A 27,303-nucleotide genomic window follows, 5' to 3' on the forward strand; every position below is an offset into this window, starting at 1 on the left:
TAAGCACATTTCTTTAAAATAACAAAAATAGTCCAAAAATCACTTTGAAATCTAAATTTATTCATTTTAGAGTAAAAATATCAAGGTGGGCTTAGAAAATGCTCACCAACATCCAAAATGGCTAAGGCAAGGCCAATCGGGAATGAAAATGGGTGTGAGCGTGCTGGGGTGCGCAGGAGGCGCTGAACATGGCACAAGGCACGCCCGTGCACTGAAGCTGGTGGGCGTGAGATGCACGCACTGGGTAGGTTATATGCGGCTGATAGGCTCATGGCCTAGGCAACGCTGAGCGGCAGGGTGGGTGTGTGTGGGGGTGGTTGGGCTGCTGTCTTCAGTCAGTGTTTTCCCTACTTCAAATCGATTTTTCAAAGCTTCAAAACACAATTTCCAATCCAATAAACCTCAACTAACTTTTATGGAAATCGAGAGAGACCTTTTAACTAGCTTACCAAAAATTTTGGATACCTAAAAATCCTCCCCAAATTCCCTTGAAAAATCCTTCAAAACAGAAAACTCTTGTTTATAATGAGTTCATCATACTTTCGAATGATATTCAAAGCATTTTTCATAATTTTCTGATGTCCATCTAAATCAAATGACTTCAAACAAGGCATGAAATCTGATATAGAAAATGCATGAACATGCCTAAGAATGGTCAGCAATGCTTGATTACGTTCTTCTTCTTCAAAAGTTGGCCCCCCATCTTCCCTTCCTTTGCCATAGTATCTTCTATTGAATAGCATTTGTCTAATAATGTTACCGCAATAATGTTGTGTTATACTTCTAAGATTAATCACTGCACCTCCTATCTTATTGTTGGTTTGGGTGAAAATATAGCGTAAAAGAGTATCAGCTTCGATGGTTCTTTGGCCAAGCATTTAATGGAGAGTTGATGGATTGAGTATTTCTGATGTGAGGATTCTTCTCATCTTCTTTCATTGGTCTCCCAATGGTGACAATACTGTGGAGACATATCCACGAGTTAAGATATGAACAACGTTGGAAGTAGAAGAACGTGATGCAAAGACAGAATCATAAGTCTTAAGAAATTCAAGAGGAGTTCTGGAGAAGTGACAGGGATTATGTAAGTATTTTCGAGGCGTATGGAAGCAATTTCAGTATTGAATTTCTTCATTACTGAATGAATCCATTGGTGTGTTGGGGATTTGTTGGTTAACATTGTTGGGAGGCAACCGACGAGAGGCCACGGCTTTGGGCCAGGTGGGAGAGGTTGTCGCTGGACTGAGTATTTTCTTCTACAGTTATAAATTGGGAAAACAAGATAGAAGTGAAATCCATAAATACAAACACAATGAAAGTTTTAGACGTTATGGCTATTGGAGAGTTTTGGTGTGCCAATTAAGTAATGAATAAAAAAGCAATTACCATGGCTTTCTCTCACTCCGTCAATGTGTAATAGATGAATGCTATGTAGCTACCTTTCACTTTGGAAGGTCCAACTTCTTGTTCTTATACTCTGAAGGCCCAACTTCACTTTGGAAGAAATGATTTGGGGTTCACAAAAGAGCTCAAAAATGGGAAAAATACAAGTTCAACTTCTTGTTCTTATACTCTTCACTGTTTATCAAGTAACAAATTCCCAAAACTCTCACAATAGTGTTGCAATCACAAGAAAAGAATCATTGTCACACCTTAACTTTTCACTTCCCGTTTCAATTGCCATTTAAAAAAATTAAACTGCCTTCCTTATCGATCATAGTAAATTAGATAAAAAATTGTGAAGAACTTCACACAACCCACGAGCTTCAACGGATTTGATCCGGAGCTCGAAGATTGGAACAGATCTGAGTTGAGACTGGAAGATCTGGCACATGCACAACGTCGGCGAGTGTCGGACCTATGAAATAGAGTTGAATCACCACATTGATGACTGGATCAGAAGACCTATGAGTAGATCGGGCAAATAGACGACTGGATCTGAAAAACTCACGACCAAATCTGCAGATCCGACACTGATGACGAGCTAAATGGCGAACAAACCTACACGATGAGTTGAATGGTGATCAGACCTACACAAGATGACGAGCTAATCAACACCGGAGATCTGACCTGCACAAGTTGCACGAGCGAACAGAGGTTTGACTTGCACGAGTTGCACCTCCACGAGCTGATGACAAGGTTCCAGTACGAGTAATGATGAACGATGGCAAAGAGGTCTACATGGTGAATGATGATGACGAATGGTGATGATAGTCAAAGCTAAGAGGTTTGGAGGAGAGAAGTGAGAAAGGAAAGAGAGAAAATATAGGCAAATAAAAAGAGGATATTTTTAACTAAAGAAAAAAATGGGCATCTACAATATCGGTTTAGCTTAATTAAAAAATATATCTTTAATCTCGATTTCAAACCGATATTAAAAAACCGCTTTATTTTACAAAACCCTGACATTATACCTCTATTTTTAGCTTTTCCAACTGACATTAAAGCCCAAATTTGTTGTAATGTGTAGAGAATCTTGAACCCATCAAATCATTTTCGTCTATGGGGGAGGTAGAAGTCTTAGTTTATTGTTTTTTATTTAATTTTTTTATCTTTTATATTATTGTTTATTTTCGGATTTTTTTTCCATTTTTATAGATTTTTTGTTTCAGATATTTTTTTTAAAATTTTTTTATGTCTTAATTTGAGAGTTTGTTTGTTTTTTTTTTAAATATTGGAAGTATTGAAACTTATTATAAATATATATAAAATTTCAAAACTTGTTGGAAAAATAATATTGTAGTTTTAGAGTAACTATCTCTTGAAAAGACATCAGTATTTTACAGTGCGATTTTGTTGAATAAACAAACATTATAATTTGGTATCTTAGGGAATATTAATTTTTTTTTTTTTCCCAATGATGAAAGAAAGAAATTTGTTGATTTATTCTATTTTAAGTAAGTATAGTTACTACCACATAATGGTAGTGGGGCAAATTTGTGCAATTCGGGAGACTAAGAGGACCTCCTTTCATAATTTGATAAGGAGGTGCACACCTAATAGGTTATGATATAGCTATCTCCAATCTTTAGTGAAAAAGATTACTGTTGTCCAAACACAAAAAAAAAATTCAAAGAAAAAAGATTCATGTACATGCATCAACATAAGGAAAATAAAACATAATATATTCACATATTAACACAGTTACTTAATACTTATTGAAATTGGGTATATCTAACATAGATTGTCACAAGTTATACATCATGTTAGAGCAAGATAGATGTTAGAGATTTGGAATTGGCTATATATTTGTTTAAGGTTGTTTGAGTTTGTTTCTTGGACTGTTTGAGTGATGTCACAGAAGTTGTTTCAGATAATGTCTCTCAAGTTACGATATTGAATGTGAATTGTTTCCTTCTTCTATTGTGCTTATATAAAAGAAGGGTTTTAGGCTTGCCAGGGTTGGCACATGTGGAATGAGATTGGAGCATAATCGTGTTTCAGAATCTTTCACCAAAGCTCTCTGTAATTCTAGTAGTTGTGAATAGGGGTAAGAATCGATTGATCAGAGTTAACCAAACCGCCATCAAACCAACTATACTTAGTTTAGTAAATGTTCAAACCAACCTCGACCGTCGAAGAGTAAAAGTCGGTCGGATGGTCGGTTTGATCGTTTTATGCTTTAAAAAAGATTTTCAAACTTTCTGATTTGTAATTTTCCCAAACCGACACCGACTAACCGACTTCGGTCCAGTCAGTCGGCTTATTTTTTCAGTCTATCATGCCCATCCAAAGTTGTGAATCAAGAAGTGAGAAAGTTATTTTGTGGCATGTTGCATATGTTGGGTTATATGTCCTAAAACTTGTAGTTTGTAAACAGTTAACATATATGAAGTTTATTTAGACAAATATTGTTAAATTAAAATGAATTAATTGTTTAATAACTCTAAATCCAATAAACTACGAACCCTTGGCTATTGTCAGGAATACTTGGACTTCATGTGGAGACATAAACTAGATCAAGTTCGAGTAAAATAGCCTAAACAATCTATAGTACTTGGTTTATGTCGAGTACCTATTTTTGGAGATACTATTGAACACGGCCCGCTTTGTGATTGTTACAAATGTTATAAAGTGTCATTAACGATGTGATCAGTTCATTCATGTAGAGACATGTGAGCGGAGGTGTTCTACACGATGAGATTGTGTAAGACTCACCACGAAATAGTCACTGTTACATATTAACACTGTTTACTGTTAACACTGATTAATTTCACTTCTTGATGACCTAGATAACTTGATCTGAATCCTAAGTTGTCTATGAACTCCTGTTTATTTGGGATTGTCCCTTGATCTACTGCTCAATATGCCTCCCATTTCAAGGATAAGACTGAGTAGATAGCTGAGGACATAGAATTTGCAAGATGGAACTCACTCCTACCCATTTTAGCTATTAGAAAGATTGTTCCCTTAAGGGTTGATCCTGGGTTATGAATAAGGGGCCTCATCCTCTCGCTGGCTTAAGAGGGAATGGATTTAGTGATTAAGATCCTAAATCAATTGTCATTAGAGGAACAATGGTACTTAAGGAGAAGAGATGTAATGCGGGGGTAAAACGGTAATTGACTTAGCTATCGATGACAGTTATATCAAATAGATACAAAATATATCTATAGTGAGAGGAGTGCAACTACATGTATAGTGGACAGTCATGTTAGTTAAGGAATGTTGATTAACTAGGTTAAAGAGTTGGATTGGTCAATCTTGGATCATTGAAGCCCATGATTTGTAGGTCATGTTATTAAGGAATGTTCAAATTTATTCTTTATGGAAAATTGTATTTTATAAGATATAATTTACAATTAAATAATTAATTTTTTAGAAGAGTATATTTTATATTAAATAAAATACTAGCATGAAAGTGTTTTAAAAATTGATTAACATGATTAATCAAAATTAGATGTCAAAGTCAATTTAATATGTGATATTAAATTTTTTATTTTTATTTTTTTTATTTAGTTAAAATTGTTTTAATTAAATAATTTCTAAAATATGAAAAATGTATTTCATATTTTTTTCAAATAGAATTGATTTATTATAAAAAAATTTAATAAAAAATTAGTTAGTAGAAAAATCCAATTGTTAGATTTTCCCACTAACTAAGTGGATTATGAAGTGGCTCATGCTAAGCTTGACACCTATAATTTATGCTAACAGAGTTTGAGGTGGAGACCATGCAAGAAGAGTTTTTGCATGTGTTTTGGTTTATAAAGAGTTTTGTTTTCCAAATGAAAAGGCTAATGCTTCCTTGATTTTTGATCATTTATCTTCCACAAAATCTCTTTTACTCTCCAAAATAATTTAGTGAAAATTTCCTATCTTTTCACTAAAAATAGGTCCCACAACCGTGTTCTTCAACCAGAGAATAGTGAGGATTTACCGTTGGTGGTGCCGATTGCTCACAGAGACAAAGATTCTTGTGGAAACTACCAAGGTTATATTTATAACCCACTTTGCCTGCTTAATCCTAGTTCTTTAATGTAATTAGAGCATGTTTTATCAATTGCTTCTGCTATGCATGCTTCTTTTATTCCATTAGCATCATAGTTTTTGAGTTATTCAAAGCAATCGTTAGAAGAGTTCTTGTTCTTATTGGATCCTAAGACATCATTGGTTGAGAAGGAATTGAATAAACCCGTCCGTCCACAACTCCAGTGAAACCTGATCCAATTTAATCTAGATAGGAACAGCATAAAAAACAAAGGTTTTAGGGACAATACCTGGAGACCACTGACGAAGTAAGATGGGTTTGCCACCCAAGTGCCATGGACCATTATCCATCATCCAATCACGCGATTTCGATTTAAGGATTTTGAAAATAATCAGACCATAAACACTTAGAAATAAAAGTATTAAATATCATAAATTTAAAATATTTAAACACTTACAAAAATAGACGTTAAATTGAAAATAAAAGTATAAATCTCATAAACAGTTTATACCATAAAGTCATAAAAACATTAAAGAAACAAAATTCAAACCTATTATATGAATATATGAAACTAATCTTAAACAATTAGAAACAAATGTAATATTCCACTTAAAATATTAAAAATTATTAAACACACGTGCATGCACGTGGTGAAATATTAGTTGATTGAAAAACTCCATAAATTAAAAGTTGTAAGATTTATGATCAACTTTTTAAGAGCATATTTAGAGTCGGTCGGAGTGGGAGTTGTTAACTCCCTCAATCAAGTATGTTCTACATGTTATTTTAATCTTTTCCTTTAGATAAAGGATGATTTGACATTATATACCAATTGGATGAACCTTAAATAATGAAATATATTTCACTCCAATTGGATGAACCTTATTTATTTATAATACATATTTATAAAGTTAAATAAAAAGTTACTCAACTTGTCGTAACTATTTTGGTTATCGATAACTAAGAAGTATTTAATAGATTCTTGAATTTTTAATCGGTATTTATTAAAGATCCATTTGGATTGACTTGAAAAAAAAATATGTTTCAAAAAATTCATTTTTATTTAAACATTTTATTGGTACCAATTTATTAAAAATACAATTGAAAAGTTATTTTGAACAATTGTCAAACACTTCAATTTCTTCGGAAATGATTTTTTTTTTCAAATTAAACACTTGAAAATGTATTCTAAACACACCTAAGTCTCTGAAATCTTTAGAAGGTGTTTAATAGTCTTTACACTTTAAATTTGATGTCCAATAGATCATTCAATTCATTGTCTAATAGGTCCTTCGACTATTAGAGAATTCATGAAACTATTAGAAATAAAAATTAAACTTTATTCTCCTACCTACTATACATAAAATTAAAAAAGCTTGAAGTCCTTTTCGATGCACGAACTTAAAAATTTGGGGATTAAAGTTGTAATTTAAGCATTTATAAATTGAAGTTTTTGTCTCTCTAATTTTTTTAACTTTCAAAATATTAAATTTTAGGTTTAAAATTATTAGTTATATAAGATTAGAAACATAATTCCTCAAAATTTATTAATTTTCATTTTTACGGCTACATCTCTGGCTAAACTTACGTTGTGTCGGTGAAAAATAGATACCATATGTAACATGTGTATTATATCACTATCCATATGTAACATCTGTTTATTTGTTAATAAGCATTTGAAGGTGAGAATTTGTCCATACCTACTTCCCTCTTTCTGTCTCTTCTTTATTTTAACTTTATTCCTTTAATGTCAATTATTGGTTTACATTAATAATTGGAATAGATGAGATTTATGGGAAAATGTTAAATCAAAATGTAGTTCTTGAATTATCTTCAAAAAAATGTAGTTCTTGAAGTTTGAAAAATGTGTCTAATAATTTTCTTTTTTTCAAATTCAAATAAGTCATTAAATTTTAAATTTTAAGTGTTTTTTTTTTTTAAATTATGATTTTATCCGATACAAAAATTAAAAGTTTTGAAATTTATTAGACACAAAATTGATTTTATTGGAAGGTTTCGAATGATGAGGTTGAATGTTGTTATCATCAACCTGCAGTTAGAGCACCAAATGTGACTTTATGGAACAAAATGCTTCAACAAACTTCCTCTCAGTAAAAGAAAAGAAAAACGATCAAAATAAAAGATTCCTAGGAGCTAAACATGGTATATGTAAGATCAACTACAAAAATATATTTATATAGATTGAAGTTTGTCTGTAATAGACTTTTATCATTTGTAGACTTAAAAGGACAACTATGTATTATGTATCATACATATAGGACTACCAATTATAGTAATTTGTTGACCACATCTTTTGTGATTGAAGTCTATGAATAATAGATAAAAATAAGTCTCATCATTAATAGACTTCAATCACAATACACAAGTAATTAGCTAGTCTCTTCGCGCTTACGGTTATGACGTGTCGTGTCTTCATTTTCAGGTAAGTTGAGGTCTTCGGTCAAGCTTCCTTTTCAAGTAACATGGTGCCCAGTATTATTGTCTAGCTATCAACTTCATGATTTGAGGGACGTTTTCATGTCGAGTTAAGGAACGGTTCCTCCTCAGAGTCAGAGGGCAACTAAAGTGGTTAGGAGTCTAATGAGGCTCATTACCTTCCCTCCGACTACCAAGTTGATGTCGAAATAGGAAGGAGTCCTTAGACTACAAGATCAAGCTAGCAACCCAGCTCGGAAGTGACCTCTCTTAGAATGTGAAGTCTCCTTCTTCATTGTGGGTCACTGAAGGAAAGAAGGTTGTTGAGGTCTTCAATCAATCAAATAACATTTATAATTACCGATCATGAACTTCAACTATTAGGTACTTTTAGTAGCAAGACCAAGACAAACTACATGGAGTCTAAAATATAATCTCTCTCAGGTAAATTTGTCTTTGGAAAGTAGTAAAGAGAGGAATTTTGACTGGATAACAAAAGTGTGGAAAGTAAGATAGATTGTATTGAGAGAGAGAGAGAGCGATCGCACGAGAATACCTTCACCGATTAAGAGATCGTTGGGCTATTTATAGAATAATTCATCGATTTATCATATGAATGGGGTTATTGGGTTATCTAATTAACAAGCCTAATCGATTGATTCAGTCATGCTAGTTAAACTCCATTAATAGCAAATTGACACATACGTCAATTTCTAAATTAGTTAACTAAATTGGTGTCATGCAATGTATACTACTTAGTTAATCACATTAAGCCCTTTGATTGATTAGGATATTAAATTAAACCGGCCTACTCTAACCTAACAACTTTGTATATTCCCTAGGTTTCATTATGTTTTGTTACAAGTGACCTTGGTAATGTCAGAAATAAAACCATAACTACAACTCAACTTATTTCTTACGCAAATTAAGCATGCTTTTGTGACAAAACCTAGTGTATATAGCATATATGAACAATCTATGCTTTGATATGACTAATTTGTCACATTAATTGAACATAAGTTGCACACGGATTCCATCAAATATTAGAAAACAAGAACAATTAGAAAAATCCATAAAATTCATCAAAATCTCATAAACCCATAAATAAACACCCAAAAATCTCAAAATCTACGTCTAGGACCTCAACCAGTCTAACAGGTCATTAAAACTTGATACTCGATGTCATTATCTTTATTACAAAAAAAAAAAAAATCAAGAGAAATCTCATGGGTTTTGGCCAATAATACCCAAAACCAAGCTTAGAGCTCCCAAAATTGACATCTAACACTCCTTTTTAACCCTAAAATGAGAAAGAATACATATATATGCTTTATTGACGACGTTGTGGAGGCCCCATTTCAATTTTTTTTTTTTTTTTGCAGCACTGTCGTGCAAATTTAGAAAATGTAGCACACCGCCGAGTTATTACATGTTATTGCCTTTTACCTTTTGTGCCGATGCAGGACTCTTGAGGGCATTTTGGTCATTTGATCTTCTTTGAAGCCTCAATGGCTCAAATAGGCTCCTAAGAACTCTAAATTAACCTTAAGCGAAGCACAACGCACCAAATTGCAAGTAATACTCGAGTGTTCCTACAAATATAGACATTGAAACTCGTTAGTCATTCTAAACGAGCTAGATTACAGGCACTAAAATAGCTCATTTAGGGAGTCATCAATGTTGGGGTTGATGTCCTAAATCTTGTAGGGTACTATAGTTTGTAAACTGTGTATGAACAAACTTATATGTGATTAATAATATTTGATATTTTATTCACTTTGTCTATGAAATATGTGATATTTTAGTTGTATTAACCACAAACCAATAAACTAACATGCAAGATTATCGTTGTAACTTAAACACGTATGTAGAGACATACAAGTGGATCCTGTTTAAGTGATAACTTAAATGGTCTGTAGTAAATGGATAAGGTTGAGTATCTTATCCTAGTGGTACTACGAGTATGGCCCACTTTGCTGGTGTTACAAATGTTGTAAAGTGCTATAGATGAACCAATCTTGATCATTCATGTATTAGACATGCGAGTAGGGATATTCTATATAAAGGAGTTTGTATAAGACCGAACCATGAAATGTTTAGTCTCATTATATAATGTCGTTCATAATAGAGATTTTCATTTCACTAGGATGACCACATGTAACATGACCTTAATCGTGAGTGAGTTGTGAACTCCTGCCTATGATGGTGGTCCTTTGATTTGTATGGGTTAGAGTGGTCAGATTGCCGACTCAACAAGCCTACCATCTTGGGGACTCATCTAATTGGGGAGCTGGGAACTCAACTACACAAGATGGAATTCACTCCTTCCCCGAAGTAGAGGTAAGTAGATAAATTGCTCCCTTAAAGAGCTGATTCTGGGTCTTGAATAGTGTGGCACCACACCCTCTCCTGGTTCAAGAGAGATTTAGTCATAGTGGGACTATGATCTATTGTTCGTTAGAGAGATCAGTGGTACATAAGGATTAGATGTAACTACAGGGGCAAAACGATAATTTGGCCCAACTGTACTTACGAGCAATTTGTGAAAGGTCATTGTATTGTTGATTGGTTATATCCAATGGACATTGAAATATATCTGTAGTAAGAAGGGTGCAGTTGTCGGTCTTTAATGGAGTGCCCGACCGTTAACAGATGGTGGATAATTTAATTAAAGAGTTTAATTAATTATTCACGCACCGTTGGAGTTTCAAGCTACAGGTCCATAAGGTCTCCTTGGTAGCTCAAAAGGATTTAGTTGAAAATCAGTTTTTGGGTTAATTTGAATTGTTCAAATTAATAAGAGGGAATTTAATTGTATATGACATAATTAAATTGATTAAATTATATATTATATAATTAACATAATGTATTTGATACATTATTATTTAACTGGAGGAATAAATATTTGAATGTGATTCAAATAGTTGTTAATTTAATATAAAATGCCATAAAATAGAGAAAAGGAACTATAGTTTATATTGTATATGATACAACATTAAAACTATAGGTTATAAATATAATACGATAAATTGGTTATCATATTTATTTATATTATTAATTGGTTTGAATAATTATATTAAATGCAATAAAATAGGAAAAGAAACTATAGTTTATATTGTATATGATACAATATTAAAACTATATGTTATAAATATAATATGATAAGTTGGTTATCGTATTTATTTATATTATTAATTAGTTTGAATAATTAATCCCTTTTTCTCTTTAACCACCTTAGTAGGAAGTTAATTCATTTTTATGGCAAAGTGGAATAAATAATATATGATTTTGATTATTCCAAAAAACTAATGTACACGAATAGTGAGAGTTTACACGATAAACATTTAGAGGCTATACGATAGCTCTTTGGTCTACACGATTGAAGAATTCTCTATGCGATAGTGTTGTTCTTCTTCAATCCTTTTCCTCCTCCAAACTCACGAACTCCCTCCTAACCAAAATAGCCAGAGCCCACCACTCCTGGGTTCTCAACCTGAGAATACCGAGGATATTAAGTGATAGTGTCTTCCGCTTTGTTTCAAGTTTTTGTTGCTGTTCGAGGAGTTCGTGACAGTTCAAGGAATTTACGTGAAGAAGTGTTCTTCAAAAGTATAATCACTTGAACCCTTGTTTCTTGTTTAAAGGCATGTTGTAATTTTTATTAAGATGCATAATCTATATATTTGCTGTAAATGTTTGTTTTCAATCAACATGGAATTTGGATATTCCGCTTCTACTCATGGATCTTGTAAATCGAGTTCCTTCAATTGGTATCAAAGCCAGGTTGTAATTCTGATTCCAAATTTCATTTTCTGTATTGAAATCATTTACCGTTTTGGGGGTTTTAATTTCTGCATTGTGTTTAATCATTAAATGTATGTGGATGGTTTGTTGATGGATGTTTACGAGATAGTTGTCTCTGTTTATGGCTTTCCTTTTAAATTACAAAAGTTAATTTATAATGGTCCCTGCGTTTTTGGGCATTAATTCTTGCAATTGAGTATGTATTCATTTTAGTTTTAAGTCGTTCCTGGAGCTTCAGAAGTGAAGGTTGCAATGCATTTCGATGGAGAAGACAAAACAGCAGTCGCATCATGTAGCTAAAGCTAAACGATCGTTTAGATTTTTCTATGCATTTGTGTAGAGTTTTCTGCATGATCATGTAGCATTTGCTAAACGATCGCATAGCTAATGCTACGCAATCATGTAGAGTTGTCTACACGATCGTGTTGCATTGGCTGCATGATTGCATAGGTGCTCGAGGAGTAGACGACTGTGCGGTATATGATACTCGACACAAGGGTTGCATGCTAAACAATCGTGTAGACTATCATGCTCATCAAATAGCCAATAGCTATACGATCGAATAGTAAACGATAATCAGTGCACGCTACTCGATCGTGTAGACTATCATGCTCATTGCATAGTCTTTAGCTACACGATCGCATGGTATGCGCTGTTCGACGCACGTTGCATGATCGCGTGGGCTTTCATGCTCATTGCATAGTCCAAAGCTACGCGATCGTTGTTACACGATCGTTTATACTCGACGCTCATTGCTCGACGATTAGGAGATTTGCTACACGATCAAGATGTAAGTCTTCAAGGCGAGTGGTTCAAGACCCGATTCACTTGTTTCGAACCGGAGGACTCAACTTTTGTAATAGTTTAGCCTTTTCTTTTCCGATTTTGAGATTAACTATAATATAAGAGTTATAATATATGTATGCATGCATTATAGCATATCCATGCATCATTTATATTATAAATGTTATAATATAAGGTTGAATGTTTGTATGGAATGTATGCTATAGTTTAATTCATTACTTGTTTATCCAAAAGTTATATATTAGTAATGAATGAACATTGCATGAAGCATAACACTACCTTAGGTTAATTTATAATTGTTATAAATGTCTTATGTATGTCTAGCTTGCAATGTTGATTGGTTTTAATTGTTTCATTTCTTATAATTTTTAAAATAAATAAAATTAGAATTAAATCAATAATAAGATCACGTTTTTATTATTTATCTAAGATCACGTTTCTAATCATTTTTTAAAAGTGTTTTAAAATTTGATTGTGATAGACCTAAGATCACGTTTCTAATAAGATTATAAATCAAAGTTTAATCTTTTAAATCGATTTGATAGGATTAAATTTATTCCTAATAAAAGATTAAATATGTAACAAATGTATCTATAAGGAAACTTTTGTCTAAGACTGGTTCTCGCTAGGTTGGGGTACTTAAGTCGATGAAAACGTCATACCCCCTACCTGGGAACCTACCTAGAGAGGTGAATTAGATAGATTTGTTATATGCATGCAAATTTGATGAAAGTCTATTAAAGAGTTTAATAAGACTTGAATCAAAACTGTTTAATCATCAAAAGAAAGTGTTGTTTTTGAACAAATTAAACAAATCACTTAGATAAAATCAGTAGCCGGATCTTCTAAGTTAATGAACCTTAGGCAAAACATTTAGTGGGAGGAAAATGGAGTATATGATACTTCACTTTTACCTCTACACATTTTTCCTTAAAAGTTCACACCGTGAGATCTATTCTCAGCCTCAAGGCACATGGGTGTCCCCCAACGAGTGGCATTTGGGTAGTTCAATACCAAGGTGAATGGAGAGAATGCTCATCGCCTCGTGGCATCGTTGGTGTCCCCCTAAATGATGGCAATTTTGCATAAATCTTTATCTGATCTCCAGAAATGGATAGGGTTGCTTTAGTCACTTGTCTTAATCGAGTTTTCCCTAAGGTTGGCTCATTAGGGTGATACTTTAGGACCTAAAATGAGGGGTTACACTTACACAAAATTGTTAAGGATGTTAACAAATTCAAGACTGAACAATGGTGGCTCTTAGATTCAGGTACAAGGAGTTGTTTCTGTCTAATGGTTGAGAATGTCTCATTTCAGTGAAAGGGCACTTGATCACCATACGGTGACTTTTGTTCTGCCTCACTGAAGCATCATTACAAAATAGATGTCACTTAGGGTACAATAGACTATTTTGCTAAACATGATTGGTTTTAGGACTGGTTTAATACAAGTGGACTTATTTAAGTTTGTTCATTTTTCAACAATTTAAATATGGCCATTTCGACATTAAGTTTACTTGTCGCTGATAAAATAACTGGCGAGAACTACGCTAGTTGAAAAAATACCATAAACACGATTTTAATCATCAATGATCTCAGATTCGTCCTCACGGAGGAGTGTCCTCCTATTCCACCTCCTACTCCTGCTCGAAACGTTTGAGAAGCATATGAGCGATGGACACTGGCAAATGAGAAGGCCCAAGTGTACATCTTGGCTAGCCTTAACAATGTAAATTAACTGGCGAGAACTACACTAGTTGAAAAAATATCATAAACACGATTTTAATCATCGATGATCTCATATTCGTCCTCACGGAGCAGTGTTCTCCTATTCCACCTCTTATTCCTGCTCGAAATGCTTGAGAAGCGTATGAGCGATGGACACTGGCAAACGAGAAAGCCTAAGCGTACATCTTGGCTAGCCTTAACAAAGTTTTGGCCAAGAAGAATGAGCACATGGTCATGGCACGTGAGATCATGTAGTCCATGCGGGGAATGTTCGAACAACTGTTCATGCAACTCAGGAAAGACATTCTCAAATACATCTTCAACTCACGGATGCAAGAGGCATCATCTGTTCGGGAACATGTTCTCAATATGATCCACTTCAACGTGGCTGAGATGAACGGGTCTAGCATCGATGAGGCCAATCAGGTTGGCATAATTCTGGAATTCTTGCCAGATAGCTTCCTTCACTTACGTAGCAATGTTGTTCTAAACATAATTAACTACAACCTTACAACTCTACTCAACGAGTTGCAGACTTTCCAATCCTTGTTGAAAAGAGAGGAGAATAAGGGTGAAGCAAATGTTGCTTCATCATCTAAAAAGTTCCACAAAGGTTCGACCTCTAGAACTAAGTCTGCACCTTCTTCCTTTAGCACTAGAAAGTGGAAAAATAAGAAGGGTGGTAAGGGGAAGGCACCTGCTCACCCACATGCTGCTGCTCCAAAGGATAGATAACCAGTGTAGGTTGACAAAGGAAATTGTTTCCATTACAATCAGGACGATCATTGGAAGAGAAACTTCCCCAAATATTTGTCAAAGAAGAAGAAGGCCAAACAAGGTAAATAAGATTTGCTTGTTTTGGAGACTTGTTTAGTGGAGAATGGTGATTTTGCTTGGATTATTGACTCTGAGCCCACTAACCATGCTTGTTCTTCATTTCAGGGAATTAGTTCCTAGTGGCAGTTTAGTGATGGTGAGATGATGATGCGAGTTAGAACCGCGCATATTGTCTCAGCTGTGGCAATGAGAGGTCTCCGGTTAACTTTACAGAATAAATTTCTCATTTTGAATGATGTATTTGTAGTTCCTGATTTAAAAATAAACTTAGTGTCTGTAAAGTGTTTGTGGGAATGTAAATATTAACTCTTTTTCTCTTATAATAAAGTGTTTATTACTAAGAATGGTGTTGATATATGTTCTGCAAAAGTGGGAAGTAATTTGTCTGTGCTAGGGTTGTTAGCACCAAATTCCTTCCATAACATAAAGATGTTTAAAACTGTCGTCACTAAAAATAAACGACTAAGAATTTCTCCAAAGAAAAATGCTCATCTTTGGCACCTAAGATTAGGACACATTAATCTCAATAGGATTGAGAGGTTGGTGAAGAATGGACTTCTAGGCGAGTTAGAAGAAAATTCTTTACCTATGTGTGAGTCATGCCTTGAAGGCAAAATGACTAAAAAGCCTTTTACTAGAAAATTTCATATGGCCAAAGAGCCTCTAGAGCTCATGCATTCAAACCTTTGTGGTCCGATGAATGTAAGAGCCAGGGGAGGTTATAAATATTTCATCACTTTCACTTATGATTATTCAAGGTATGGGTATGTTTATTTAATGCAACAGAAGTCTGAGTCTTTTGAAAAGTTCAAAGAATTCAAGGTTGATGTTGAAAATGCATTAAATAAAATGATTAAAACACTTTGATTTGACTGAGATGGAGAGTTTTTGGATTCCTCTTTCCAGAACTATTTGATAGAACATGGAATAGTTTCCTAACTCTCAGCACCTAGTACACCTCAACAAAATGGTGTATCAGAAAGGAGAAATCAAATCCTATTGGATATGGTTCGTCTATAATGAGTTATACTTCCTTACCTGACTCGTTTTGTGTTATGCAGTCGAGACTGCAGCTTATATCCTGAACTGCATTCCCTCCAAGAATGTTGCCAAAACACTTCTGGAGTTATGAACGGTTGTAAAGCTAGTTTACGTCATTTTAGAATCTGGGGCTGCCCAACACATGTGCTTGAGGCCAACCCTAAGAAACTTGAACCACATTTAAGGTTATGCCTATTTGTAGGCTACCCTAAGAGAACGAGAGGTGGTTATTGATGCGTGTTTAATACGATGAAATAATGGAGTAGAATGCGATAGTGGAATATGCATTGTGCATGCAAGTTTTCTCAGCAAGATCCAAGTATAAATCCTACTGGGTTTCCTGGTAAGCCCAGGGTCGAACACAGGGACTAAGGAAACAGTTTGCGATGGTAATTTTTTATTATTTTGCGGTAACAAATAAATCATTACATTGGATGGTATGTTGTTTGAAGTATAAATTTTATGCGACGGAGTTGAGAAAAGAGTTAATAATACGAAAGATGCGATGAGTATGCAGGGGAACGGGTTGAGAAGGGATTTAGCTAACACTTCCTAAGATTGCATTCATGTTATGTGATCATGCTACATACATACAACAGCAAATCATCTCTCAATGCAAATGCTACGGCTTCTAGTTTTAGAATGCATGCGATGTATGCAATGATGTCTATAGGACTTACATCTCAGCCTCTATTCTTGTCTATGTGATGATGAATGGCACCCACATACACAAGGCGATCACATACTACCATAACCTATCTTTAGGGTGCATGCGATGCATGTTGGCAAATAGAGCTTATCTCTAAGTCTCTATCTCTTGCTTATGTAGATCTAATATTGTTTTCTCAAGTCTAGATTCTAACCTAGCTCTCTCAAGTCTTAGGTTCTTTCTTTAGACTCTTTCTCGAGTAGCTCTAAAAGGGTGATGGATGCAACATAAGGCAAGATGATCGCATGCAATGAAGGTCCTAGGTCATGTTAGCTAAGTACTTCTCAACCCATTCGAAAGTTTAGTTACTCATGCGTATTTTAAAGAGAGTGAACAGATGTAGAAATGAAAGTTCCATTCTATATATGAAATCAAAGTACAGAATGACAATGTCAAATAAAGATAAAGAGTCTAATAGCAATTTCTTGGTTCCCAAGACTTTTACACTGTTCTTCTCTACTCTGCTCAAAATATATTCTTGCTCTCGCAAGAGTCGGCCCTCTCTCTATTTTCCATGCTCCCTGGCACTCTCTCAAGCTGACCAGGACGATCTTTCGACATCTTCTCCCTTTTCTCGCTTTCGCCTTCTAAGTATAAGAAAACTATGAACAAGGCTTAACTATCATTTATATGGTGAACTCTTTGAACTGAGTGAACTCCTTCAATGAAAGTGGCCTTCGGTATTTATAGAGCTTCAAGGTGAAGAACTTTTTATCTCGAATGATTGCACTGATGGGATGTCATTAATTCTCTATCTGATGCACCGAATATTTGTCACAGAAAAGTTGAGTGTACTTGCTACAGTATGTCGTTAACGGCTTGTCAACTTAACTCGGAATCGACCGTCATCAGCTTTCTGTCCCATCGTGATTTATTAAACTTTCACTTTGATCCACCGGCTCTATGCAGCCACCTTCTTGAGCATATTTTCGCAAGCGCATATGATCGCATAGCCTTGCGGTCGCAATCTCTTAATGCACTCGGACGTTAATTTCTTCAGATCGCATTTTCGCCTTGTGCCAATGCATTTTCTGCACAAAATACATAAGTTAGCAGTTTTAATGCGATGGACGCATGCGACCGCAATGTTGTGAACTTAATACTTTTGGATGCAATATTGTATTTTACCATCGCAATCCTGCATTGTTTTATATCTTTGCGCTATAATAACGTGCATTTCTGCCTGTTATCAGTTATTTCTATGATCATAAAGAAAACAAAGTATTTGTATCGACAAATGCTACTTTTCTTAAGGAGGACCACATAAAGGAGCACAGACCTAGAAGTAAAATTGTGTTGATTGAGCTTTCCAAAGAAACTATTGAATCTTAAACAAGAGTTGTTGAAGAGCCTTGTACCTCAACAAGAATTGTTGAAGTAGGTTCATTTAGTAGGTCAAATCAACCTCAAGTTTTGAGGGAACCTCGATGTAGTGAGAGGGTTGCAAACCCACCTATTCGCTATATGGGTTTAACTGAAATCCTAGCTATGGTAGCTGAAGGCGAGGTTGAAGATCCATTGTGTTACAAGAAGGCAATGGGGGATGTTGATAGAGATGAATGGATCAAAACCATGATCTCGAAATGGAGTCTATGTACTTCAATTCAGTTTGGGATCTTGTAGATTAACCTGATGGGGTTAAACCTATAAGTTCCCCAAGTGGATCTATAAGAGAAAACAGGGTGCTGATGGGAAGGTGTAAACCTTCAAGGCTAGACTGGTGGCAAATAGTTATACCCAGGTAGAGGGAGTCGACTATGCGGAGGCTTTCTGGCCTGTTGCCATGCTGAAGTCTATTTGAATCCTCCTATCCATTGCCTCATATTATGACTATGAGATATGTCAAATGGATGTCAAGACTGCTTTTTTTGAATGACAGTCTTGAAAAGACCATTTATATGATGCAACCCGAGGGATTCATAGTCCAAGGTTAAAAGAAAAATGTTTGCAAGCTTAATCAGTCCATTTACGGACTAAAACAAGCATCTTGATCTTGGAATATAAGGTTTGATACTACGATCAAATCTTATGGCTTTGATCAGAACGTTGATGAGCCTGTGTATACAAGAAGATCATCAACAGTTCAGTAGTTTTTCTAGTGTTGTATGTAGATGATATCCTACTCATTGGGAATGATGTAGGTTTACTGACTATAGTTAAGAACTTGCTAGCAACCCAATTCCAAATTAAATATTTGGGAGAGGCTCAGTTTGTTCTTGGTATTCAGATCTCGAGATCGAAAGAATAAAATGCTAGCACTGTCTTAGGAATCGTATATTGAAAAGATGTTGATCAAATTTTCGATGCAGAACTCCAAGAGGGGCCTATTGCCTTTTAGGCACGGAGTTACTTTGTCTAAGAAACAGTGTCCTAAGACACCTCTTGAGGATATGAAATGGGTCCCCTATATATCTGTCGTGGGCAGTTTAATGTATGCGATGTTATGTACTAGACCTGACATCTTCTATGCAGTGGGGATAGTCAGTAGATATCAGTCTAATCCAGGATATGATCACTGGACAGCCTTTAAGAACATTCTTAAGTATCTAAGGAAAATGAGGGTCTACATGCTTGTGTATGGTTCAAAGGATTTGATCCTTACAGGATACATTGACTCTGGTTTTCATACTAATAGGGATTCTCAGAAATCCACATCAGGATCAGTGTTCACTCTTAATTGGGAGGGGGGGCTGTAGTATGGCAAAGCACCAAGTAGGGGTGCATCGTGGACTCCACCATGGAGGCTGAGTATGTAGCGGCTTGTGAAGTGGCTAAAGAGGCCGTTTTTCTCAGGAAATTCTTGATTAATCTAGAAGTTGTTCCAGACATGTCAAAGCCCATCACACTTTATTGTGATAATAGTGGTGTTATGGCTAATTCCCGTAAGCCTAGGAGTCATAAGTGCGGCAAGCATATAGAGCGGAAGTATCATCTTATCCGAGAGATTGTGCATCGAGAAACGTGATTGTCACGAAGATAGCTTCGAAGCACAACGTGCAAGTCTGTTTACAAGGGCCCTCACGACTACAATGTTTGAGGGTCACCTACAGAGTATGGGTCTATGGGACAGACCACGACTAGACTAGGGCAAGTGGGAGATCTATTACTGGGCATGTTATGCCATAGTTTATTGTTTTGTGTACTTGTATTTTTTTATCTTGTACACCCTACTAGCTTTAGGAAAAGTGGGAGATTTTTTTGGTTGATATCCTAAATCTTGTAGGGTTCTATAGTTTGTAAACCATGTATGAACAAACTTGTTTGTGATTAATAATATTTGATATTTTATTCACTTTGTCTATGAAATATGTGGTATTTTAGTTGCATTAACCACAAACCAATAAACTAACATTCAAGGTTATCGTTGTAACTTAAACATATATGTAGAGATATATAGGTGGATCATGTTTGAGTTATAACCTAAATGGTCTGTAGAATATGGATAAGGTTGCATACCTTATCTTGGTGACACTACGAGTATTTCCTGCTTTGTAGGTGTTACAAATGTTGTAAACTTCTACAAATGAACTGATCCTTATCATTCATGTACTAGACATGTGAGTGGGCATATTCTATACAAAAGAGTCTGTATAAGATCGGACCACGAAATTCTTAGTCTCATTATATAATGTCGTTGATAATAGAGACTTTCATTTTACTAGGATGATCATACGTAACATGACCTTAATCCTAAGTGAGTTGTGAACTCCTACCTATAATGGTGGTCCTTTGATTTTTATGGGTAAGAGTGGCCAGACCGCCGACTCAACAAGCCTACCATTTTGGGGATTTGTCTGATTGAAGAGTTGGGAATTCAACTACATAAGATGGAGTTCACTCCTTCCCCGAAGCAGAGGTAAGTAGATAAATTGCTCCCTTAAGGTTTGATTTCGGGTCTTGATTAATATGGTGTCATATCCTTTCCTGAGCCAAATGGAGTTTAGTCTTACTTGGACTATGATCTATTGTCCATTAGAGGGATAAGTGGTACATAAGAAGTTAGATGTAACTATAGGGCCAAGACGATAATTTGGCCCAACTGTACTTACGAGCAATTTGTGAAGGATCATCGTACTGTTAATTGGTAATATCCAATGGACACAAAAATATATGTGTAGTAAGAAGAATGCAACTGTCAGTCTTTAGTGGAGTTTTCGACATTTAATGGATGGTGGATAATGTAATTAAAGAGTTTAAATAGTTATTCATGCACCGTTGGAACTTCAAGCTATAGGTCCATAAGGTCCCCTTGGTAGCTCAAAAGAATTTAGTTGAGAATCAATTTTCTGATTAATTTGAATTGTTCAAATTAATAAGAGAGAATTTAATTATATACGATATAATTAAATTGATTCAATTATACATGATATAATGGACATAATGTATTTGATGCATTATTATTTAACCGGAGGAATAAATATTTGAATAAGATTCAAATAGTTATTAATTTAATATAAATATGATTTATATTCAATGTTATAAAATAGTGAAAAGGAACTATAGTTTATATTGTGTATGATGCAATATTAAAACTATAGGTTATAAATATAATATGATAAGTTGGTTATCACATTTACTTATATTATTAATTATTTTGAATAATTAATCCCTTTTTCTCTCTAACCACCTTAGTAGGAAGTTCATTCGTTTTTATGGCAAAGTGGAATAAATAATATATGATTTTGATTATTCCAAAAAACTAATGTACACGAATAGTGAGAGTTAACACGATAAACATTTAGAGGCTATACGATAGCTCTTTGGTCTACACGATTGAAGAATTCTCTATGCGATAGTGTTGTTCTTCTTCAATCTTCTTCCTCCTCCAAACTCACAAACTCCATCCTAACTAAAATAGCCAGAGCCCACCACTCCTGGGTTCTCACCCTGAGAATACCAAGGATACTAAGTGGTAGTATCTTCCTTTTTTGTTCGAGTTTTTGTTGTTGCTCGAGGAGTTTGTGACAATTCAAGGGATTTACACTATGAACTATTCTTTAAAGGTATTATCACTTGAACTCTTGTTTCTTGTTTAAAAGCATGTTGTAATTTTTATTAAGATGCATAATCTGTATGTTTGCTGTAAATGTTTGTTTTCAATCATGGAACTTATAAATCGAGTTCCTTCAATCAAACCATCCCATTCTAAATATTTCTTATTCTATAACATAGAAAAAAAAAGTAATTGTTGAAGAAAGTACACTTCCCATGTAAGGGACTGGGAGCGATAGGGGATATTATTTGTTGATTGTCTATATATTTTTCTAGGCAGCTCCTGGCCGTTTTTGCAGTTGTCACAAATGAAGTCTTAAAATCTGCCTCAGACATGTCTAATTACTATTTAATTGCTCATTTTCCAAAGATGGAATTCTTATGCAATTTTTTTTTTATTTTCTAATTCTAGAAATCTTTGCAGAAATATATTGATTGATAATTTTATTTTTATGGTGCATCTTATTTTTTAGAAAAAGGGAAATATTTTTTGAAATTTCTTTTCTCAATTTTCCATGGTTTTTTTATGGTGAATTATGATCTTCTTCGAGGGTTGCTGCATTTTTTGTTTAATGAGAAGACTTTCTGAGAAGATAGTGTAATACTTTCCGAGAAGATAGTGCATCATCTGAGAAGATAGTGCATCATGAAAATATTTTCTGAAATTATGATCAACTTCCGATTTGTTCTTGATTTTCGTTTTCTAAATCATGGGTTTTATCGATCTTTGTCCACTTTATTCTGCTATGCGTACCTTTTGCATAAATCATTCAAAGAACTTGAAGACTCTACTTGTCTTAAAAGGAGTCTAAGGCATCGCTGAAGAGAAGGGATTCTCAGTCTTTTGGGGAACCTAAGACTTCATACTTTAGAAAGATTTATCCATCTTAAGGAGGACCTAAGATTCATCGGTGAAGGGAGTTCACTGAGTTGCAAGGAAGATAATCAAATGGAAAGGAGTCTCATAAACTATCAAAAGTCGAAGTGTTCAAAACTAATATTATTACACTTAGAGGGAGCATAAGTTTAATTGAGAGGGAAACTCACATCTAGGGGGAGCCTAGGTGACTTGTGAGTTGGGCTATACGTGAGTCCATGTAGCAGTTAGAGTATTACAGATAAGTACTACGTTGTAATTACTTAATTAGTTAATATTAGTGGATTATCTTTCTTGGGCATTGCAACCCAGACGTAGATGGTTTATCAGCAAATTGGGTTACCAATTCCTGTGTGCTTTTACTTGTTTTTTTGTTGTTTTTATTTTATTGTTACATTGTTTGTCAATGTTTTCCATTTAACATCCATATTTCAAGGGATGAGTTATCCTTTTGCCTTTTCATTTGGTATCAAGTAACAGGTCACCTTTATCTCAGGTGTTTCGATCATGAACGAAATCAAAGAAGGTGGCTCCACCATTCATCTCCTGTCTTAGATGAAACAAACTATTCATGGTGTAAAGCTCGAATGACGACTTTTCTGAAGTCAATTGATAGCAAAACATGGAAAGGTGTGGTTACTGGTATTGGGATTGATATCCTAAATCTCGTAGTCTTTTAGTTTCTAATTGTATTGTTCAAACTTTTTTATTTATCTAATAAAATTTGAGGTATTTTATTTAACATTTAGTTGTAGTAACTCACCAAAAACCAATAAACTAACATCCAAGGTTATCTTTTGTAACTTAAACATGTATGTGAAGACATACAAGTGGATCATGTTTAAGTGGTAACCTAAACAGTCTGTAGTAGATGGATAGAGCTAGTTACCTTATCCTGATGACACTATGAATACAACCTATTTTGTAGTTGTTACAATTGTTGTAAAGTGCTACAAATGATCTAATCCCGATCATTCATATTGAGACTTGTGAGTATGGGTATTTTACACAAAGAGCTTGTATAAGACCGAACCACGAAATGAATAGTCTCTCTGTATAACACCATTGCAAGATGAGACTTCCATTTCATCGGGATGGCCATAGGTGACTTGACCTGAATCCTCAGTGAGTTGTGAACTCCTGTCTATGAAGGCATCTGTTTGATTTGTGTGGGTGAGAGTGGCCAATTACGGCAACTCAATATGCCTATCATTTTGGGGATTCGTCTGATTGAAGAGTTGGGAAAGCAGCTATATAAGAAGAAATTCACTCCTACTGTTAAGATAAGTAAAGAGTTTCTCTCTTAAGCGTTGAGAGGTTGAACAATGTGGCTTCACACCCTCTCCTGGTCTAAGAGGGGTTCGGTTATAGTTGGACTATAACTTATTATTTATTAGTGGGATCAGTGGTTCTTAATATTGGATTTAGTGTCCTAAGTCTTGTGTATCTTGTAGTGTATATTTTGAAAGAAAAAATGTTTAAACAAATTAAAATAATTTAGATAAAATTGAATCTTGTAACAAATAATTAAAGAAATAAAAAATGATTAGAATAGAAAATTAGCTTTATAGACTAAAAATTGAAACAAAGATGGACAAATATAAAATTGAACTTCATATGAAAAAAAAAAAGTGATAAAACAGGATAGGAAGGTAGACTAATGAATAGAAAAAGATAAAAAACACATAAATGTATAAAGAAACAAAAAAATTGGAATATAATTGAATCCTATAACAAATATTTTTTAAAAAAATTGAAAAATTGTTTGATAAAACTAAATCTGCACAGAAAATATAGGTACCAAACACATATTTGGGGAGAAAAATCAAGAAGGGTTGTTTGTTTAAATGAAAAAATATTGAGAATATAAGACCCAATATATTTACGGTTAAAAACTTATAACTCAAGGATTTACAATTACATACATTTATACTATCTAAAAAGGGCAATGGAGAGTAATATTTGTTTTTTCCATGGGCCCCTTTTAGTGATTCGTTTTAGAATTATAAAATGTTATTGAAAAATTGTCAGAAATAACACCCTCAACTTTTCATCTTTCACAACTAGTACGTTTTTTGAAAAGTCGTTAAACTAGTTTTTTTCGGTGGATCTCGAGCGAGATCAACCACCAAATCTTATATATTTTAAAATTTTCTCCTATTATCTTTATCGAATATTATATTCAATTCTTATGTAATTTTAGACCAATTTCTGTTTCATGATTATATGAATTTCTAAATTTCCAAATCAATTTAGCAATTAGATTTTTTATGATTTAAGTTTTAGGAAAGATTAAATTTTGCAAAAAAAAATAATAATAATATAAAATCTCGGTATTAACCTACCCAAGAATTCACCGATCTTTGTGTTAATCTGCCCGAGATTCATGTCAAGATTTTATATATTTTCCATATTTTACCTTTTTTAAAAAAAAATTAATCTTTCCAAAAATTTAAAAATCAAAATCAATCACCTGGCATCTATGTTAAAAATTTATTAGGATAATTGGTAAATTTATTTGAAAATTACAAATTTTGCTAAATATTTAATAAGTTATATAAGATTTTGATATAATATTTGGTAAACATAGTTGAATTGGAAAAAATTTTAAAATATATAAAATTTTGTATAAGATTTATGAGGACCACATAATATTTGGAAAGAATTACTAGAATCTCGGTCTAACTTCTACCGGATGAGATTTTTTTTTAAAAATTAAATCTCGGTGCTCGATCTTGCTCGAGATGGATCGATAAAAACTATTTGAACAAGTTTTCAAAAATAGTGCTAGTTTTGTAAGTGAAAACTTAAAGGTGTTATTTCTTACAATTTCTCAATGTAATTTTACATTAAAATCATTATTTTTAATTCACGTAAAATAAATTTATCTCTAATATTTGATTACAAAATTTCTAATAAATTAAAATTTTTAAAATTTTAAAACATTCAATTAAATTTATCTCTAATAATTTATAATTCACATAAATTAAATTAAAAAATATTTCATTCATCTAAAAAAATTCTCTCATTCACAAGGGTTTCAAAAAAAAAAAAAAGATCATTCAGATGGATTGATTTAAAATTTGGTTTCCTCTAATATTTAATTCTTTAAAAAAAACTGATAATATTTAATTCTAATATTTGATTTAATATCTAAAATTTATCGTTAAAAAACAAAAATTACATGTAAATTATATTTGTTTAAAATTTAGTTGTGGTTAATATTTAATTTAAGATTTAAAATTTATCATTAAAAATTACATGTAAATTACAATCTCTAATTCACATTTAAAAGAAATCTCAATCTCTCAATTACATTAAAAAAGTTCTCTCTCAATCACGTTATTTATTTTGGAAGATATCTCACTAGGTAATTATAGTATTAAAGATTAATTAAATAATTTATTTATTTCAAATAATATAATCATTGCCTTTTGTAATTTTTTTCAACAAACATCACTTCAAAATAATAAATCTAAATTAATTTTGTAAAATCAAATTAAGATTTCAAATAAAAATTTGCTACCTTAACTATGTTAAACATTCAATTTTCATATGGTATCCTTTTTCATTTTCTTCTTTTTTACGCTTCTTTTGTTGGAAACTTTTATTTTTGTTAACCCACTATGTATTTTTTTAAAAAAAAAAAAAAATTGTTAACTTGTCCCCCTATTTTTTTTTTTGTTTTAATTTTTTTATAAAATTCTATTTTCTTTCATATAATAATTTTTCAACTTTGGTTCAGTCGGTCAGCTTATTTTTTGGTCTATCATGCCTACCCCTAGTTGCGAATTAAGAAGTCAGAGAGTTATTTTGCGACATGTTGCGTATGTTAGGTTATATGTCCTAAAACTCGTAGTTTGTAAACAGTTAACATATATGAAGTTTATTTAGATAAATATTGTTAAATTAAAATGAATTGATTGTTTAATAATTCTAAATCCAATAAACTACGAACTCTTTGCTATTATCAGAAATACTTGGACTTCATGTGGAGACATAAACTGGATCAAGTTCGAGTTAAATAGCCTAAACAATCTATAGTACTTGGATTATGTCGGGTACCTATTTCTGGAGATACTACGCTTTGTGATTTTTACAAATGCTGTGAAGTGTCATAAACGATGTGATCAGTTCGTTCATGTACAGACATATGAGCGGAGGTGTTCTAGATGATGAGATTGTATAAGACTCACCACGAAATAGTCACTGTTACGTATTAACACCGTTTATTGTTAACACTAATTAATTTCACTTCTTAATGACCTACATAACTTGATCTGAATCCTAAGTTGTCTATGAACTCCTGTTTATTTGGGATTACCCCTTGATCTGCATAGATGAGGGTAAGCTCAGCTGCACATCTTAATATGTCTCTCATTTCAGGGATAAGACCAGGTAGATAGCTAGGTACATAGAATTTATAAGATGAAACTCACTCTTACCCATTTTAGCTAGTAGAAAGGTTGTTCCCTTAAGGGTTGATCCTGGGTCATGAACATGGGGCCCCATCCTCTCACTGGTCTGATAGGGAATGGATTTAGTGATTAAGATCCTAAATCAATTGTTCATTAGAGGAACAGTGGTACTTAAGGAGAAAAGATGTAACTCAGGGGTAAAATGGTAATTGACGTAGCTGAGGTTA

General features: G+C 33.6%; 2 pseudogenes across 1 annotated transcript in view; both read right to left on the reverse strand.

Annotated features, from left to right (window-relative positions):
- Window positions 1–500: 500 nt before the first annotated feature.
- Window positions 501–1,389, reverse strand: LOC120072097 (tryptophan N-monooxygenase CYP79A68 pseudogene; annotated as a pseudogene).
- Window positions 1,390–1,766: 377 nt separating this feature from the next.
- The window catches only part of LOC120072096 (tryptophan N-monooxygenase CYP79A68-like), a 35,657-nt pseudogene continuing 10,120 nt past the window's right edge, over window positions 1,767–27,303 (reverse strand). The window contains exons 3-4 of the transcript XR_016527813.1: window positions 2,071–2,177; window positions 1,767–1,959 (exon numbers count right to left, since the gene is read on the reverse strand). The product of XR_016527813.1 is annotated as a tryptophan N-monooxygenase CYP79A68-like (transcript). The remainder of the gene's footprint in view (window positions 1,960–2,070; window positions 2,178–27,303) is intronic.

This window comes from Benincasa hispida, chromosome 2 (assembly GCF_027475165.1).
Source record: "Benincasa hispida cultivar pf3 chromosome 2, pf3_genome.v1.1, whole genome shotgun sequence".
Lineage (NCBI taxonomy): Eukaryota > Viridiplantae > Streptophyta > Magnoliopsida > Cucurbitales > Cucurbitaceae > Benincasa > Benincasa hispida.